This window comes from Orcinus orca, chromosome 2, assembly GCF_937001465.1.
Source record: "Orcinus orca chromosome 2, mOrcOrc1.1, whole genome shotgun sequence".
Lineage (NCBI taxonomy): Eukaryota > Metazoa > Chordata > Mammalia > Artiodactyla > Delphinidae > Orcinus > Orcinus orca.
In genome coordinates, this window is record NC_064560.1 from 14,182,953 (window position 1) to 14,203,818 (window position 20,866).

Consider the following 20,866-nt stretch of genomic DNA (forward strand, 5'->3'; position numbering starts at 1 on the left):
ACTTGAAATTGCACATGTGGCTCACATCTGTGGCTCTCGCTCTGTTTCTCTTGGGCAGCACACGTACAAGTCTTTCTTTGAATGGTTGCTCAGAACTTGCCATTTTCCAAATGCTAAGGGCTCAGAGCTTTCTTTTGACGCCATTATGACTTCTTTGTTCTTATTTACTTTTGCTCCTTAGAAACGGGAATAGTATGTCTTAAAGACAAGAAAAAAAATATATATATACTTCTGCTAATTTATTTTAAATTTAATTTAAAAGGGAGAAAAACCCCCGTAGCCACATCTTATCCGTGGATAGATTTTGGTCTATAATGATATCCAGATTTAAAAAATGAGCCTAGCCCTTCTCTCATTTTTGTTCTTGAGCTTCCCTTAGTATTCTTGATGGGTCAGGCCACTAAATGCCTACTACCAGGTCCCCATGCCCCACGTGATCTTGTCTAAGCCCCCTCCCCACTTCCTCCAGAGCTGCTTGGACCTGACTCTGGGACAACCAACAGGGAGACCAATAAGCCAGAGATATGAAACCATGAGCTGGGCCCATCAGCATGTTTTTCTGATCTGGAATTAGGAAAGAATAAGGCTGTTATTTGTAGGACATGAAGATGAAAAGATGCTAAGGGAAGCAATCGAGGCCATGTGTGGCTGTGGGCAGCCACACTTATAAGGAAAACAGTATGAGTAAACAGGATTTGTGAGCAGGGAAACCTATCTATGGAGAAGCATGTGAGATGGACAAGATAAGAGTGACGATAAGCAAGTTGGTAATGACAGGGAGAAACAGACCTGTGGAGATCAGCTGATTTATCCCAACGACAGGTGTCTTAGTCTGATACGGCTGCTATAACTGAAATACCACAGACTAGATAGCTTACAGAACATCATTATGAGTTTCCTCTCATTGAGACTATTTGAGTAGCTCTCTTTTTCATGTAACCAGAATCTAAAGGAAGCACCACCTTCATTTTTCATAATTTTTAGAGTTAATGTCTTCTTTCCTCACTAAAATAGCTCTGAGCTTTAGAAACTTTCCAGCCCCTTCCCACTCGCACTTTTCTGTTAAGTCCACACACACTACGCTAACCCTAGTCTTTTTTAACACTTAAAATGACCCTTCATCAATTGCCCTAAACCAAATAATTTGATATAACTTTAAGATTGTTAAATTTTATTTGCTTTTGTGTATATTAAGAGGAGGATGATCTCTTAATTTTGTCATTGAACATACTTGCAATTCTTGCCAAGCAGGTTAGAATTCTGCTTTCCTTTGAAGTTCACAATTGGTGCTAATTAGTGAGTCAGAGCCTTGGTGTAAAAAGTATAAGAACTTATAAGGTGTCAAATAAAAATTGTCTCTTGCCATCAGCCTCTACAAGGATGAGGTCAGTAGCCACTGCATTTGCTGACTTTCAACACACCCTGAAAGGAGTTCAGGGCAGAGATCAGGAATGAGGCCCTCTGTGCTCTGGGAAAAACTGGCAGAACAGGTCTTCAGACAGATATTTTCAAGAGAAGATTTTATGAGCCCACATTCTTGCATCTTCTCCTATCTAGAAAAGTGCTAAAATCATTAATGGAGGCGTCTGCTCCTTGTGACTAGCAGCTAGCCTCTGCCAAAATGCATGCTTGACTGCACATACCCCCATCACTAAAGTCATATATAATACTGACTTTCCCCCCTACCTCTCTGGAGCAGTTCCTCAGAGCTATCTGAGAGGCTGTATCCCAGGCTACAGTCCTCATTTTGCCCTGAATAAAACTTAACTCACAACTCTCACGTTGTCCATTTTTTTTCCATTGATGGTTTTGACACCAACAAGGGGACCCAGAGCAGACTTCTCTGCTTTGCCTGAACTCTGCGAAGAACCAGAGCCTTGGCACCAGCAGAAGCCCTTGGGCCCATCCACCTCCGCAGAGAATCCAGAGGAATTTGGGTGAGTCTCTCCTGGTTCTCAGATCTCCTGTATTGGTTGTTGATCCTGAGTTTTATTTGGTGGTATATAATAAGTACCTGGTCCCTCAGTTGAAGGATACGGGGGTGGGGGGCGGTTTGAAAGACACCCAGCAAATGTCCGTCCAATTGAAAGATGCCTGACGGGGGTGCTGGTTGAGACAGTGGGGAAATACCCACACCGTTGAAAGATTCTGGGGGCGGGGACTGCTTGAAAGACACTGGGGTTTGCTGAGTTGAAAGACACTGAGTGGTCTGGGCTGAGTGGTTAGGTAAGAGGCTGCTCTGATGCCTTTCCTCAGTTTGGCTGCCTTAACAAGATTTGTTGGAATAAAAGTGAAGGTATTACGTGAAACCTTTGCTCTGAAGAAGAAGGACTAGACTCCTCCTGGTCAATTACCAATTACAGCTTTCTTAGGCAACTGAGAAATTTATGGGAACAGTGAAGGCAGAGTCCTCATTCTGTGCAGTGGTCCCATAGGGAAACCCGCTCATTAATTGAAAGACTTGCTCAACCAGAGGTCACGCATAAGAACTGGCCATTCAGTGATCTGAGCACCCACTGTGGTCTTAGACCACCGAAGGAAGAACTGAGCCCCAAAAGAGGGCTGAAATGACTCTAGAGTGATGCTTAGAGGAGTTAACTCACAAGCAGCACGCTGGCCCACCACACAATTTCATCTTTAAATTCAGCTTTAAAATGGGAAATAGAGACCTCAAACAGGGAAGCGAGGGGTGTCAGAAAGCTAGCCTCTGACTAACACCCCAGCCAGGTTTATGTATGTACAAAACTTATACTTACAAGTACTCACTTAATTGGAAATTAAAGGAAAATTTTGCCCTGAAAATGGACAAAATGGGCTATTTTATTGCATTTGCAGTTGTTAGAGAAAACAGGCTTGAAAATAATTTTTTTTCTCCAGAATTCTGACCCTGAGGGAACAAATCCTTCTAGAAGAACTTGCTTTTCTTTCCCTGCACCTTGAGACCAGGGTTCTCAGGACCACTTATCTTATCTAGATCATCTCTAATTCCTGAGACAGAGGGAAAAAGGGGGAAAAGGCCTTTTAAAATTTAACTTATTCCAACTGTTATAAACTAGTGAGTTTTATATTGTACCACTTGATCCTTGACTAAGTGTAGAAAATGTAGCCATGACATCTCTGGTTCTATCTGTCTATATGTGTGCATTATGTATATGTCTTTACCTTTGGATGGTATTATCAAAATTAATTTGTAATTGAGTTCTACTTAATTGGCTTAAGGAAAATTAAGCGCTGATATAAATTCTCAGAAATATAAAAGGAAACTGACCAGAATGAATTTCAGGCTCATGTGAACAGGGAAATATTCAGTGTTAAATTAATACCAGATATTAAAGTTAAAGTTTGTTGATTTAATAGGCATGTCTTTAAAATAATCAACATTAAGTGTGCTACCTTTATTTTACCTAGGTTTAATAGAAGTCAAATGGGATCTTATATGTCTTGCAAATTTGTCAACAAGAAAAATAACTTGATACAATGAAATTTTTTATAAGTAAATTAAATGTAAATGAGATAAGAACTCTTTAGGAATAGTTATATTTTAGGAATGTCTACTTAAAAATATTCCCTCCACAGACTTCCCTGGTTGTCCAGTGGTTAAGACTTCATGCTTCCACTGCAGGGGGCGTGGGTTCAACCCCTGGTTGGGGAACTAGGATCCTGCACGCCATGAGTCATGGCCAAAAAAAAATCCCTCCAGATACTTGGTAACTTGAAATTTTAGAGTTCTGCTAAATTAAGTTAAATGGAAATTTATTGAATAGCTAGATCATTCTCAAATAAGATATTAAAACATTAATTACTGAACATTCGCTTCCTTTTACAGAGAAACTAATGATATTTAGGATTATTATATTAATAAATATGTTTGGTGCCACACTGAGATATTTTCTATTAGAAAGCACATGTTTATAGAAATTATTATTGGTATTTATGTTTGCCAGTCTACAAAATGCTAATGTAAGACATAGTTCGTAATTGCTTACTTCTTAGTTTTCACTAGAAAGTAAGGTTTTTAGGAGTTGACGATTCTAATTTAAATACATAATTAAAGCTACTAGAAATAATAAAGGAAACATTTTGGTATACAGTAGCAAAGTAGGATGTGTGCTTTTAATTAAAGAAGGTATGAGGAATGGAATTGCATTTTGTTAAGGGAAAAGAAAGAGTTTTGTCCTAGAGCTGGTTGTTTGTGGATGGAAAAAAATAAGGAACACATTAACATGCATACAGAAAGTGATGGAAGGTTTATGGAAAGGGAACCCTTAGAAAAGAGTTTTGTGCATGATCAGGATTGGCTAAGTTTAGAATAAATTTAATTGAGTAAATGAATTTTTATAGTAAGCTGGTGCAAAACCTAAATTTGGTTTTTCTGTCTGTTAAGAGGACAAAGTTTTCTTAGGCTGTGAATCTGCATTTGATAACAGATTATAAAGTTTCTTTTACCTTAAATTGTAATCTGTTATAACTTGCCATATTTGCCTTTGAAATCTTTTATTGTCACCTTGGTTAAGGGAATAAGTATTGTTTCATAGTGACCCATGATCCTATTTGACCAAGTGTTTTAAACCTTTTTGATATTTTGACAAACTTCCAAAATCAAATTCTTTTTTTAATGTTAAATTATTAATTTTTTAAAATTTATTTATTTTATTTATTCATTTTTGGCTGTGTTCGGTCTTGGTTGCTGCGTGCAGGCTTTCTCTAGGTGCGGTGAGCGGGGGCTACTCTTCATTGCAGTGCGCGGGCTTCTTGTTGCTGTGGCTTCTCTCATTGTGGAGCACAGGCTCTAGGCGCACGGGCTTCAGTAGTTGCGGCACGTGGGCTCAGTAGTTGTGGTTCATGGGCTCTAGAGCACAGGCTCACTAGTTGTGGCACACGGGCTTAGTTGCTCTGTGGCATGTGGGATCTTCCTGGGCCAGGGATCGAACCCATGTCCCCTGCATTGACAGGCGGATTCTCAACCACTGCACCACCAGGGAAGCCCCAAATCAAATTCTAATCAAGTCCTTTGACCTCTAGCTAACATTGGGATGCTTCAAAAGGCCCCCAAAACATCCCAAAGAGAGATGTTAAATTAATTGGGTTCATTTGGTACATTAAATTATATTGGAAGTGTTGTCAAATGAGTAATAAATCTTAGGTTATATTGTATGGTAAATGTTATTAATATAGATAGTCTAGAAATTATATGGAATTCCAAAAAATCTGGTACATCCTGGTAAAATGTTATCAGTCATAATTCTAGTTATTATTTTAAAATGTCTGTCAGAGCAGTAACCATGTTGGTCTGTCAATTGCATTGTAATCAGATTTTTAACCGTGCCTCCTTAAGTCTTTTGTCATTCATAGACAGTTATGATTTTACTCTGATGACTTTGCAAAAATTCTTCCTATTCAAGAAGATTTATAGAAAGGACTTTCTGACAAGTTCAGGTTTCTGATACCTTTCAGATCATACTGCTGAACTGGGTAAGAAATTACCCAGAATTGAAGAATTCTAATGGGAAACCTGATGGCTTCATAAAACTGTTAACAAAAAGGATTAGTTACATAGGACTGAGTGAACTGGTGAATATGGTTATAACTTCTATGGTTTGCCTGAAATATTACTGGCTTTTAATCTGTGTTTTCCAGATGTAAGGAAACCCTTCCCCTCAAGGTAATTGTGACTTACAGCAATTTGGTAAATTATACCTTTGTAAAAGAAGTTGAAACATTTATCTTTTCTCTCTACCTGATTTCCCCAGAGATTGGAAACTCTTAAATTCACAACAGCTTTATCAGATAAATTAGGAGGGCCACCTCCTAACAGGTGCATGAATCTCAAGTAATTTGGGGGACTTGGAAAGGGGAGGAATTCACCTAAATCTGTGACAAACTCTTGGTATGGCTTTCCTGGCCCTCTTAAAAGTTCAGTCTGAGATTCCTTATAAAAAGTTCCAGCAAAGCCAATTTTAAAAAAGCCTATATGGAGAGGGCAGACAGCAGAAATAAGAACTACAATCCTGCAGCCTGTGGAATAAAAACCACATTCACAGAAAGACAGACAAAATGAAAAGGCAGAGGACTATGTACCAGATGAAGAAACAAGTTAAAACCCCAGAAAAACAATTAACTGAAGTGGAGATAGGCAACCTTCCAGAAAAAGAATTCAGAATAATGATAGTGAAGATGATCCAGGACCTTGGAAAAAGAATAGAGCCAAAGATCGAGAAGATGCAAGAAATATTTAACAAAGACCTAGAAGAATTAAAGAACAAACACCTAGAGGAATTAAAGAACAAACAAACAGAGATGAACAATACAGTAACTGAAATGAAAAATACACTAGAAGGAATCAATAGCAGAATAACTGTGGCAAAAGAATGGATAAGTGACCTGGAAGACAAAATGGTGGAATTCACTGCCACAGAACAGAATAAAGAAAAAAGAATGAAAAGAAATGAAGACAGCCTAAGAGACCTCTGGGACAACATTTAAATTCACCAACATTCTCATTATAGGGGTCCCAGAAGGAGAAGAGAGAGAGAAAGGACCCGAGAAACTATTTGAAGAAATTATAGTCAAAAACTTCCATAACATGGGAAAGGAAATAGCCACCCAAGTCCAGGAAGCGCAGAGAGTCCCAGGAAGGATAAACCCACCAAGGAGAAACAAGGAGAAGCATGCCAGACACAAAGTAACAAAACTGACAAAAATTAAAGACAAAGAAAAATTATTAAAAGCAACAAGGAGAAAATGACAAATAACATACAAGGGAATTTCCATAAGGTTAACAGCTGATTTCTCAGCAGAAACTCTACAAGCCAGAAGGGAGTGGCATGGTATATTTAAAGTGATGAAAGGGAAGAACCTACAACCAAGATTACTCCACCAGGCAAGGATCTCATTTGAAGAAATCAAAAGCTTTACAGACGTGCAAAAGCTAAGAGAATTCAGCACCACCAAACCAGCTCTACAACAAATGCTAAAGGAACTTCTCTAAGTGGGAAACAGAAGAGAAGAAAAGGACCTACAAGAACAAACTCAAAACAATTTAAAAAATGGTAACAGGAACATACATATCAATAATTACCTTAAATGTGAATGGATTAAATGCTCCAACCAAAAGACACAGGCTCACTGAATGGATACAAAAACAAGACCCATATATATGCTGTCTACAAGAGAGTCACTTCAGACCTAGGGACACATACAGACTGAAGGTGAGGGTATGGAAAAAGATATTCTATGCAAATGGAAATCAAAAGAAAGCTGGAGTAACAATACTCATATCAGATAAAATAGACTTTAACACAAAGAATGTTACAAGAGACAAGGAAGGACACGACACAATGATCAAGGGATCAATCCAAGAATAAGATATAACAATTATAAATATATATGCACCCAACATAGGAGCACCTCAATACATAAGGCAAATGTTAACAGCTATAAAAGAGGAAATTGACAATAACACAATAATGGCAGGAGACTTTAACACCTCACTTACACTGATGGACGGATCATCCAGATAGAAAATTAATAAGGAAACACAAGCATCAAATGACACAATAGACCAGATAGATTTGATTGAGATTTATAGTACATTCCATCCAAAAATAGCAGATTACACTTTCTTCTCAAGTGCTCACAGAACATTCTCCTGGATAGAGCACATCTTAGGTCACAAATCAAGCCTCAGTAAATTTAAGAAAATTGAAATCATGTCAAGTATCTTTTCTGACCACAACACTATGAGATTAGAAATCAATTACAGGGAAAAAAACGGAAAAAACACCAACACATGGAGGCTAAACAATACGTTACTAAATAACCAAGAGATCACTGAAGAAATCAAAGAGGAAATAAACAAATACCTAGAGATAAATGACAATGAAAACACAACAATCCAAAACCTATGGGATGCAGCAAAAGCAGTTCTAAGAGGGAAGTTTATAGCAATACAATCCTACCTCAAGAAACAAGAAAAATCTCAAATAAACAATCAAACCTTACATCTAAAGTAACTAGAGAAAGAAGAGCAAACAAAATCAGAAGTTAGTAGAAGGAAAGAAATCATGAAGCTTAGGGCAGAAACAAATGAAATAGAAACAAAGAAAACTATAGCAAAGGTGAATAAAACTAAAAGCTGTTTCTTTGAGAAGGTAAATGAAATTGATAAACTGTTAGCCAGACTCATCAAGAATATGAGGGGACTCAAATCAATAAAATTAGAAATGAAAAAAGACAAGTTACAACAAACACTGCAGAAATACAAAGCGTCACAGGAGACTACTACAAGCAACTCTGTGCCAATAAAATGGAAAACCTGGAAGAAATAGGCAAATTCTTAGAAAGGTATAACCTTTCAAGACCAAACAGGAAGAAATGGAAAATATGAACGGACCAATCATAAGTAATGAAACTGAAACTGTGACTAAAAATCTCCAACAAACAAAAGTCCAGGAGCAGATGGCTTCACAGATGAATTCTATCAAACATTTAGAGAACAGCTAACATCCAGCCTTCTCAAACTCTTCCAAAAATTGCAGAGGAAGGGACACTCTCAAATTCATTCTATGAGACCACCATCACCCTGATACCAAAACCAGACAAAGTACTACAAAGAAAGAAAATTACAGACCAGTATCACTGAATGAATATAGATGCAAAAATCCTCAACAAAATACTAGCAAACAGAATGCAACAGCACATTAAAAGGATCATATACTATGATCTAGTGGGGTTTATCCCAGGGATGCAAGGATTCTTCAGTATATGCAAATCAATCAATGTGATACACCAGATTAACAAATTGAAGAATAAAACCCATATGATCATCTCAATAGACGCAGAAAAAGCTTTTGACAAAATTCAACACCGATTTATGATAATAACTCTCCAGAAAGTGGGCATAGAAGGAACCTACCTCAACAAAATAGAGGCCATATGCAACAAACCCACAGCATACATCATTCTCAGTGGTGAAAAGCTGAAAGCATTTCCTCTAAGATCAGGAACAAGACAAGGATGTCCACTCTTGCCACTATTATTCAACATAGTTTTGGAAGTCCTAGCCACGGCAATCAGAGAAGAAAAAGAAATAAAAAGAATCCAAACAGGAAAAGAAGAAGTAAAACTGTCACGGTTTGCAGATGACATGATACTATATATAGATAATCTTAAAGATGCCACCAGAAAACTACTAGAGCTAATCAGTGAAGTTGGTAAAGTTGCAGCATACAAAATGAATGCACAGAAATCTCTTGCACTCCTATACACTAACAACGAAAAATCAGAAAGAGAAATTAAGGAAACAATCCCATTCACCATCGCAACAAAAAGAATAAAATACCTAGGACTAAACCTACCTAAGGAGGTCAAAGACCTGTACTCAGAAATCTATAAGACACTCATGAAAGAAATCAAAGATGACACAAACAGATGGAGAGATATACCATGTTCTTGGATTGGAAGAATCAATATTGTGAAAATGACTATACTACCCAAAGCAATCTACAGATTCAATGCAATCCCTATCAAATTACAAATGGCATTTTTTACAGAACTAGAAAAAAAAATCTTAAAATTTGTATGGAGACACAAAAGACCCCAAATAGCCAAAGCAATCTTGAGGGAAAAAAACGGAGCTGGAGGTATCAGACTCCCTGACTTCAGACTATACTACAAAGCTACAGTAATCAAGACAATATGGTACTGGCACAAAAACAGAAGTATAGACCAATGGAACAGGATAGAAAGCCCAAAGATAAACCCACGCACCTATGGTCAACTAATCTATGACAAAGGAGGCAAGGATATACAATGGAGAAAAGACAGTCTCTTCAATTAGTGGTGCTGGGAAAACTGGACAGCTACATGTAAAAGTATGAAATTAGAACACTCCCTAACACCATACACAAAAATAAACTCAAAATGGATTAAAGACCTAAATGTAAGACCAGACACTATGAAACTAGTACAGGATAACATAGGAAGAAACTCTTTGACATAAATCACCCACCCACCTCGAGAAATGGAAATAAAAACAAAAACAAACAAATGGGACCTAATGAAACTTAAAAGCTTTTGCACAGCAAAGGAAACTATAAATAAACTATAAATAGGACAAAAGGACAACCCCCAGAAAAGGAGAAAATATTTGCAAATGAATCAACGGACAAAGGGTTAATCTCTAAAATATATAAACAGTTGCTCATGCAGCTCAATATTAAAAAAATAATAAAAAATAAACAACCCAAGTAAAAAGTGGGCAGAAGACCTAAATAGACATTTCTCCCAAGAAGACATACAGATGGCCAAGAGGCACATGAAAAGCCGCTCAACATCACTAGTTATTAGAGAAATGCAAATCAAAACTACAATGAGGTATCACCTCACACCAGTTAGAATGGGCATCATCAGAAAATCTACAAACAACAAATGCTCGAGAGGGTGTGGAGAAAAGGGAACCCTCTTGCACTGTTGGTGGGGATGTAAATTGATACAGCCACTATGGAGAACAGTATTGAGTTCCTTAAGAAATGAAAAATAGAATTACCATATGATCCAGCAATCCCACTACTGGGCATATACCGAGAGAAAAACATAATTCAGAAAGACACATGCGGGGCTTCCCTGGTGGTGCAGTGGTTGAGGGTCCACCTGCTGATGCAGGGGGCGCAGGTTTGTGCCCTGGTCTGGGAGGGTCCTGCGTGCTGCGGAGCGGCTGGGCCCGTGAGCCGTGGCCGCTGGGCCTGCGCATCCGGAGCCTGTGCTCCATAGCGGGAGAGGCCTCAGCGGTGGGAGGCCCGCGTACCGCAAAAAAAAAAAAAAAAGACACATGTACCCCAATGTTCTTTGCAGCGCTGTTGGAATAGCCAGGTCATGAAAGCAACCTAAATGCCCATCGACAGATGAATGGGTAAAGAAGATGTGGCATGTATATACAGTGGAATATTACTCAGCCATAAAAAGGAACGAAATTGGGTCATTTGTAGAGATGTGGATGGACCTAAAGACTGTCATACAGAGTGAAGTAAGTCAGAAAGAGAAAAACAAATATTGTATATTAACGCATATATGTGGAATCTAGAAAAATGGTACAGATGAGCCAGTTTGCAAGGCAGAAATAGAGACAGAGACGTAGAGAACAAACGTGTGGACACCAAAGGGGAAAAAGCGAGGGAGGGGTTGTTGTTGGTGGTGGTGGGATGAACTGGGAGATTGGGATTGACACGTATACACTAATATGTATAAAATAGATAACTAATAAGAACCTGCTGTATAAAAAGTAAATAAATAAAATAAAATTACAAAAAAAGTCTATATGATCAATTTACTTATATAAATCATCAGGCCAGGTTTATTGAAACCAGACTTATTTTGCAAACACATTAGTCTTAATTTGGCTGTATTTGGTAGAAATGAGGGTAAGTGTAGAGAGAAAAAGGTTATGTTTTAGTGAATATTAAATTCTAGTTCTGTTAATTGAGGTCTGTATTTACGGATTCTCACTTCACATGTAGTTCCTTGCTGTTATGTTATATTATTGTAAAGTTCAGTTGAATTATTAAAAGGAGACTCTAACATACACATGGCCAACAGGTACATGAAAAGATGCTCAACATAGCTAATTATGAGAGAAATGTAAATCAAAACTACAATGACCTCACACCAGTCAGAATGTCCATCATTAAGAAGTCTACAAATAACAAATGCTGGAGAAGGTGTGGGGAAAAGGGAACCCTGCTACTTTGTTGGTGGGAATGTAGGTTGGTGCAGCCACTGTGGAAAACAGTATGGAGGTTCCTCAAAAAACTAAAAATAGATTTGGCATATGATCCAGCAATCCCACTCATGGGCATATATCCTGACAAAATTATAATTCAAAAAGATACGTGCCACCCATATGTTCATAGCAGCACAATTCACAGTAGCCAAGACATGAAACAACCTAAATGTACATCAGCAGGTGAATGGATATGGAAGATATGGTACTTATATACAATGGAATACTACTCAGCCATAAAAAAGAACAAAATAATGCAATTTGCAGCAATATGGATGAAACTAGAGATTATCATACTAAGTGAAGTAAGTCAGAAGGAGAAAAATACTATATGATATTACTTATATGTGGAATCTAAAATCTGACACAAATGAACTTTTATGAAACAAACAGACTCACAGACACAGAAAACAGACTTCTGGTTACCAAGGGGGAGGGGAAGTGGGAGAGGGATGGAGTGGGAATTTAGGGATAGCGGATGCAAACTATTATATATAGAATGGATAAGGGAACCCTCTTACACTGTTGGTGGGAATGTAAATTGATACAGCCACTGTGGAGAACAGTATGGAGGTTCCTTAAAAAACTACAAATAGAACTACCATATGACCCAGCAATCCCACTACTGGGCATATACCCTGAGAAAACCATAATTCAAAAAGAGTCATGTACCAAAATGTTCATTGCAGCTCTATTTACAATAGCCCGGAGATGGAAACAACCTAAGTGTCCATCATCGGATGAATGGATAAAGAAGATGTGGCACATATATACAATGGAATATTACTCAGCCATAAAAAGAAATGAAATTGAGCTATTTGTAATGAGGTGGATAGGCCTAGAGTCTGTCATACAGAGTGAAGTAAGTCAGAAAGAGAGAGACAAATACTGTATGCTAACACATATATATGGAATTTAAGAAAAAAAAATGTCATGAAGAACCTAGGGGTGAAACAGGAATAAAGACACAGACTTACTAGAGAATGGACTTGAGGATATGGGGAGGGGGGGAGGGTAAACTGTGACAAAGCGAGAGAGAGGCATGGACATATATACACTACCAGACGTAAGGTAGATAGCTAGTGGGAAGCAGCCGCATGGCACAGGGAGATCAGCTCGGTGTTTTGTGACCGCCTGGAGGGGTGGAATAGGGAGGGTGGGAGGGAGGGAGACGCAAGCGGGAAGAGATATGGGAACATATGTGTATATATAACTGATTCATTTTGTTGTGAAGCTGAAACTAACATACCATTGTAAAGCAATTATACTCCAAAAAAAAAAAAAAAAAAAAGAGTGAGGGAAGAACCTATGGGGGGAAATCAGGCCTTATGTTAAGGATATGTTAGATGCCAATTAGATATCCAGTGTAGATGTTACATAGATTACAATATATATGAGCCTGGCAGTCAATAGAGAAGGTTGGGATGAAAATGTAAATTTGTGTGTCATCGTGTATAAATAGTAATTAAAGCCATATCCCTAGATGAGATTGTAGGGGAGCTAAAGCTTTACCTGTTCCCTCTTAGGTTCTCTAGCTGGACCTGAGAAGTAAGTTGACATACAACAGGTTAACAGGAGAAAAGAATAGAGATTTTATTTAATAATTTTTACATGTACATGGGGGTCCTCATAGAAAAACGAAGACCCAAAGTGGCTAGGCTTAAGTGCTTTTATACTAGTGGCCTATTTTGGGGTGGCATGTCCTGAACCCCTCCAAGATCATTTGAAGAGAATAAATGTTTGAGGACTGAGCTCTGAGAAAACACAACATGTAGACACCAGCAAGAGGAGGAAGATGTAGGAAAAGGAGACTGAGCAGGAGCGGTTTGCAAGGAAGAAGGCAAACCAGGAGAATGTGGAGTTCCAGAATCCAGGCAAAGATGGTGTTTCAGGGAGAGAGTAGCCATAATGCCACATTCTTCGGAGACACTCAATAAGATAAGGAATGGTAATGCGTCATTGGATTTGTTGATATAAAACTCACTGGTGGGCTTCCCTGGTGGCGCAGTGGTAGAGAATCCGCCTGCCAATGCAGGGGACACGGGTTTGAGCCCTGGTCTGGGAGGATCCCACATGCCGCAGAACAACTAGGCCCGTGAGCCACAACTACTGAGCCTGCGCATCTGGAGCCTGTGCTCCGCAACAAGAGAGGCCGTGATAGTGAGAGGCCCGTGCACCGTGATGAAGAGTGACCCCCACTTGCTGCAACTAGAGAAAGCCCTCGCACAGAAATGAAGATCCAACACAGCCATCAATAAATAAATAAATAAAATTTAAAACTCAAAAAAAAAAACCCAACAAAGTTCTACTGTATAGCACATGGAACTATATTCTGTGATAAATCATAATGGGAAAGAATATTAAAAAAAGAATGTATATGTATTGAATATTAGTGAATGACTGCTGTACAGGAGAAATTAACACAGCATTTAAATCAACTATACTTTAATAAACAAAAAAAGGACACTGTAAGTTTGTTTCTGAAGCTTATCTCAGTAATCTCTTTGGATGAAGATCAGGTGCCCCATGACCTGCAACCAGGTAATTATGTATACTGGAAAAGACATCATTTAAAGGACTATCTCCAGCCTAGATGGAGGGACCCTTATCAGTTACTCTTAACTAGCTCATACACAGTGAAACTTAAGGGAATTGACTCTTGAATTAATTTTCATTTACAAAGGGCCCCTGCACTGGACTGGGCTATAGAGAGGACTGATGACCTCAAAATCACCATTAGACAACGCTCAAATAGAGGAGAAACTACCAGACCAGGATGAGAAGATGACATCTGAAGCAGACAGCTGACCCAAGATGCTGGACCAAGACTTTATACCCATTACTTTGATAATTCCTCACACCTTTGCTTATGAACCAAATATATTTCTTTCTTGGGCACAATCTTATGCAGAGTTTAAAATTAATCCAGTTGTTGGGTTTGTGTTCAGTTATCTGTATCCAGTACTTGTGGGTTACCTTGGTGGATTTCTTCACCCCGAGGCTCTTATTGGATGGCCCTTAGGAAATTTATTCTAGAAGAAAGAAATTATAGTTCTGTTCAGGCCACTATTGGTATTACTAGGTGGGATCCACTCACCTGGTCAATTAATAATACCTGCTCTGACTCTGGCCATAAATATGAACTTTCTTTTGGGGTCACTCAAGGTCATTCTGTTGGGAACGATTAAACCATACTAAGGATAGCCAGCCTAGGAACACTAGGAAATTGGGCTGGGTGCCTTATGAGCAAGGCCAATATATAATTTCCCTTAAAGATAAGGACTGGTACAGAACAGACTAAGTCAGATGACCTAGGAATACACTGAGCTGCACCTAATGGAAGTTCTTGGCTTAAATTCTTACTCATGACCTTACTAACACTGCTGGATATACTGTTTGTATTTTGTCTGTTTTACAAAACTGTTGCTTTTTGCATTACCAAATGTGTGACTGAGCCTTTAATAAAATGATGACCAGGCGACTTGAGCCAGTTGACCAGATATTTAGTTCTATATGAGATCAATGACTGTAATAGTGTAACTTTAGATATCGGAAGAAGCAACAAGAGGGAATTTTTTTTCCTGGACCATAACAGACTAGTAAGACAGGTGGTCCAGAGACTTTTGGCTGCTGTTAACAGGGCCTAGTCCAGTGAGAGCACATTGAGTGGCCCACCAATGAAATCCTCGCCTGACCTAGGAGTGAGCATTCCAGCACCATAGGATGAAATGGTCATGAAATGCCTTCCAAGCCAGGGTCGAATTTAAGACCATGAGGGTGCCTTGCCAGATAAAAATTGTTACTTGCCATCTGCCTCTACAAGGATGAGGTCACTAGCCACTGCAGTTGCTGACCTTCAACACACCCTGAAAGGAGTTCAGGGCGGAGATCAGGAATGAGGCCCTCTGTGCTCTGGGAAAAACTGGCAGAACAGGTCTTCAGATAGTTAGATATTTTCAGAAGATTTTATGAGCCCCAATTCTTGCATCTTCTCATATCTATAAAAACACTAAAATCTTTAACAGAGACATCTGCTCCTTGTGACTAGCAGCTAGCCTCTGCCAAAATGCGTGCTTGACTGCACATACCCCCATCACTAAAGTCATATACAATACTGACCTCTTCGGAGCAGTTCTTCAGAGCTATCTTAGAGGCTGTTTCCTGGGCTATAGTCCTCATTGTTGCACCAAATAAAACTTAACTCACAACTCTCACATTGTGCATTTTTTTCAGTCGACAAAGGAATTTAAAAAACCACTTTTTTTTCTATCACTATTTTTATTGGGCCAGAAGAACATTTGTGTTGATCTAATTTGCAATTAATTAATTATTTCACTGGCAGAAAGCAACCTTTTAATTTTATTTTATTGAGCTATAATTGACCTATTAGTTTCAGGTGTATAGCATAATGATTCGACATTTGTATATATTGTGAAATGTTCAGCACAATAAGACTAGTTAACATTTGGCACCGTACATAGTTACAAAAATTTTTTGTAAAAAAAAAAATTTGTGATGAGATCTATTAAGATCTACTCTCTTAGAAACTTTTAAATGTGCAATACAGCATTATTAACTAGTCAAAATGCTGTACATTACATCCTCATGACTTATTTATTTTATAAATGGAAGTTTGTACCTTCTGACTACCTTCACCCATTTTGCCCATCTCCTGAGAACTTGATCTAGTTCTTAATTGACTATAAGTCATGCTGAGGTAATATATTAGTTATCTCGGGCTGCCATAACAAAATACCATACAGGTATTACAAAAATACCATACCATACACCATAAGTGGGTGGGTTAAACAATAGAAATTAATTTTCTCACAGTTCATGGAGTCCTTCCATGACTTGTATGATGATAAGACTTCTTAGAAGGTTGTTATAGAACCATCCAGGGTGGATATGATAAATTGCTAAGCTAAGGCATTGGCAGTGAGGATGGTAACAGATCCATCAACTCTTTTGGAGGTAAAGTTGACAGGATTGGGTACCTGGACAGGGTTGCTTAGGAAGAGAGGAAGGGATTTGGGTTGATTTTTAGGGTTCTGGCTGGGAAGATGAGGATGTTACTCATCGAGTTACTCTAAGGAGGAGGAGAGGAAGATGGAGAGAAATATGCTGACTTTTTGAGAAACCCAGAATATTTCTATCTATGTGAGAAATTAAATGGAGAAGTGAGGCAATTATCTGAAGACTTCCAGTAAAATAAGTCTTTTAATTAGGATGGGGGAGAGAGAATGAAGGCATGTTGTGCTCTTAACTACTTTGCTTTAGGATCTTTCCATTGGAGACAACAATGATGGAGCATCACAGCCATCTTGACTTCCAGCTGCTTCTTTTAGCAGTCCTGGAACTCAGTGTGGTCCTAAAGACAGAACAGAATTCACACATAGAGGGTATATTAGTTTCTTATTGCTGTAGTAACAACATAAATTTAGTGGCTAAAAGCAACATAAATTTAGTGGCTAAAAACAACATAAATTTACTGTCCGACGGTTATGAAGGTCAGAAGTCCTAAAATCAACATGTCGACAGGGCCGTGTTCCTTCTGGGGGAGAGAATCTTCTTCCTTGCCGTTTCCAGCTTCTATAGGCTACCTACATTCTTTGCCTTGTGGTCCCTTCCTCTGTCTTCCAGGCCAGCAGGATCTTCAAATCTCTCTCTGTCTGACATCTGCTTCCATTGTCACATCTCCTGTTCTGACTCAGACCTACCTGCCTCCCTCTTGTGAAGATGCTTGTGATTACATTGGCCCACTGGGATAATCTAGGATTATCTCTCCATCTTAAGATCCTTACCTCAATCACATCCGCAAAGTTCCTTTTGCCATGTAAGGTGATGTATTCACAGGTTCTGAGTACTAGGATGTGGACGTTGTCTTCGGAGGGCCTTTGTTTTGCCTACCACAGAGGGTCTGTCTTGTCCTTCATCTGGGGGAGGCTCAGTTACGTGAGGACCAGAACAAGATGTTGCTGCTCCCCCAGCTTTTCTTTTCCCTCTTTCCAGATCTTAAAATGTTTTGTGGCAAACTTACAATTATGAGTTGATATCTACAAATGTTTTTGTTAAATTGGAGATTTGGTGGGCCTTATCTTGAAGAGATGTGTCATCTATCAAGAAATAATTCCACAATATATGTAAGTCAAGTCATTATGTGGTACACCCTAAACTGTCTGTCAATTATTATCTCTCAATAATACTGGAAAAAAAGAGAAAAAAATCATCATTATTTGAAGTTTGTTGCTATGCTATGTTAGGAGGGGATATTAAAGTGATATAAAAATTTCAGCATGAGTGTAAAAGCATAATAATACCATCCCTGAAATAGGAACGAATAGGCTAATTACCCTAAACCCCTCATTTTAGGGGTGCTCATATTCTTGGGGGAGTGGCACTAGCCGGTTCCTACTCCTGGTGAGAAGCGTAGTGTGCACTTCCTTCAGATAGCATTTTCTGACTTCCCAGCTGAATTACAAGTTCCTCCTCTGTTCTGCCACAGTGTCTGGGGGCAGGGTTTTACTATAGAGCATTTATCACATTGTATTGTAATTCATTGCTTCCTTATCTGTCCCACTAGATTTTATTATAAGCAGAGATCATGCCTTATTCTCCGTTGCATCCCGTTGTACCTAACATCTTGCCTACCAATACTTTTATATTGAATGGATGAATGAAAATTAGTAATTGTTTCTATAACAGCTTCTGAATCTTAAATTTCCATTAATGTTTTTATTTTACATTTCTCATTGACTTGTGGTGGTTCTGTAAGGGTAAATGAGGTAATTTCTCTAAAGTGCATGAGATCTTTGGAAAGATGTGTCATTAGGCTAAGGCTCATATACAGCTATCAAATGAAATTGTGAGCTAAAATTTATCATTTTCTTTTAGTTTCACCTACCAAAGTGTTGGCTTGGAAAAGTTGCCTCTATGGTGAATTTGAGCCAGCTGGAAAAATGTACACAATTTTACACAATGTCTGACAAATACAGGGCACATAATAAAACTTTGTGTAATGAGAGAATGAATCATTTATTAATTAGTAATGAGACAGATGCTTTACTACACTTCTAACATGTATTATAGAAAAAAAAATAGCCCATACTGAATCTTGTATGGAAATCCATTAGTTTCTTTTTGGTGTGACGAAGTGGAAAGCATTTCTCCTCAGTTCCTATTATTGGTGTATCAGTCGGCTTTTGCTGCAGTAATGAACAACCCCCCCCAAATTTCAGTGGCTCACAGAAACAATTATTTCTTACTCCCAGAGCTGTGGCTCTGCTGGGCATGACTGGGCTTACTGAATTCATTTTGGCTCTACTGTCTAGACAGGTCTTTAAATTCCTGGACAAAAGTCAAAGAAGCAGCCACTCCCTGGGATATGCTCTTCTTACAGCCAGGTGCCAAGGCTCAAAGAGGTGGGAGAACAGAGGCAAACCATGCAAATGTTGTAAAGCTTCTGCTCTAAGTCATGACCTCTGGAATTCCATTGGCTAAGGGAAGTCACATGACCAAGCTCAGAGTTACTGCAGTGGGGAAATATACTCTGCTTACAGGAAGTGTTGCCAGGCTGGAAAGGAACAAAAAATTGTGAACCAATAATACAATCCACCACACTCTGCATCCTCTGTTTGTCAAAGCCACTATTTGGCCTTTTGTAATATTAATTACTCTTTAAGGATTTTAATTTGAAGTTCCTTTTATGTAGCTTAAATAATAAGGGTAATTATAGGGACTTCGATAGGTTCTATGTAAATAGGTCTCAGAGGTAAAAGTAAATAGATTTTGGAATTTTAACTAAAGAAACATTTTAATTTTTTAAGTATTATAAATGTTTTCATAAGGGTCATGATGGTAAGTTTTTTCTTTATATCTGTGGATGTCCAAGCCAGTAGAAAAGGATTTAATTAGAGATATTGGGGTATAGTAACCATAAGGACCGATTTCTTGACTAATCACGTGAAAAAGACAAGAAAGGGGCAAAAGGTCTCCCCAGTGGATAATTAAATCATTCATCTGCTTGAAAGAGGAAGGCTGGACCAGATGACAGGTTTCTGCCAATTCTCTGTTTATAGTTCTTTGAATTTTGAAATAAAGAAGCCTTTAAAGACGGATAGTATTAAGACTCTTCTTACATCAGTAAAGTGGCACTAAGAAACTTAGAAGCTGGCTTAATGCAGAAAATAAAATTAGCAAGAAAAACATAGATGAGAGGAAAATATAACTTGAGTATTCACTGTTTACTTTTGAGAGAATAAAACACCATAGTTAATTCCAATTTTAATACATTCGTCTTATACTTTCTTTCAAAAAACATTTGATAAGTAGGTACTATGTGTCGGGCATTGTGATAGGTGCTGGTTGGCTAGGAAGTTATATAATTCCTAGTTAAAATATCTGATAAATCAGCTATAAATGTCACATATCACCATCATGCCTCCTTAGAACTTTTTGCTTACCATTTAAAAAGGACAATAGGAGTTTTAGACTATCTTTTATGATCTACACTTATGAAGATCTAAGTGCTAAAAAAAAATTACTGTCTTCCAGGTGATCACATACTTTTTCCTCAGCCATTTATTTATTTATTTAAATAAATATTCAGTGTAGGTCCTTCCCCTTCCCCAGTTTTACTGAGGTATAATTGACAAATAAAATTGTAAGCTATTTAAAGTGTACAATGTAATGATTTGATGTACATATATATTGTGAAAGGAACCCCCCTATGGAGTTAACACATCCACCACTGCTCATATTTTCCCTTTTTTTGAATGAGAACATGTAAGTTCTCTCTTAGCAAATTTCAGTTATACACCACCATGTTAACTATAGTCACCATGTTATATATAAGATCCTCAGACCTTATTCATCTTATAACTGAATGTTTGTACCCATTTACCAACCTCTCCCTATTTCACTGCACAGCCCCCGGCAACCACTTTTACTCTATGTTCCACTTTTTCCCTTTAAGAGTCCATGTGTAAGTGACATCATGCAGTATTTGCCTGGCTTGTTTCACTTAGCATAAAATCCTCCACTTTCACCCATGGTCTTAAGCATTTCTAATTAGCTCTTGGGGTGTTTTTA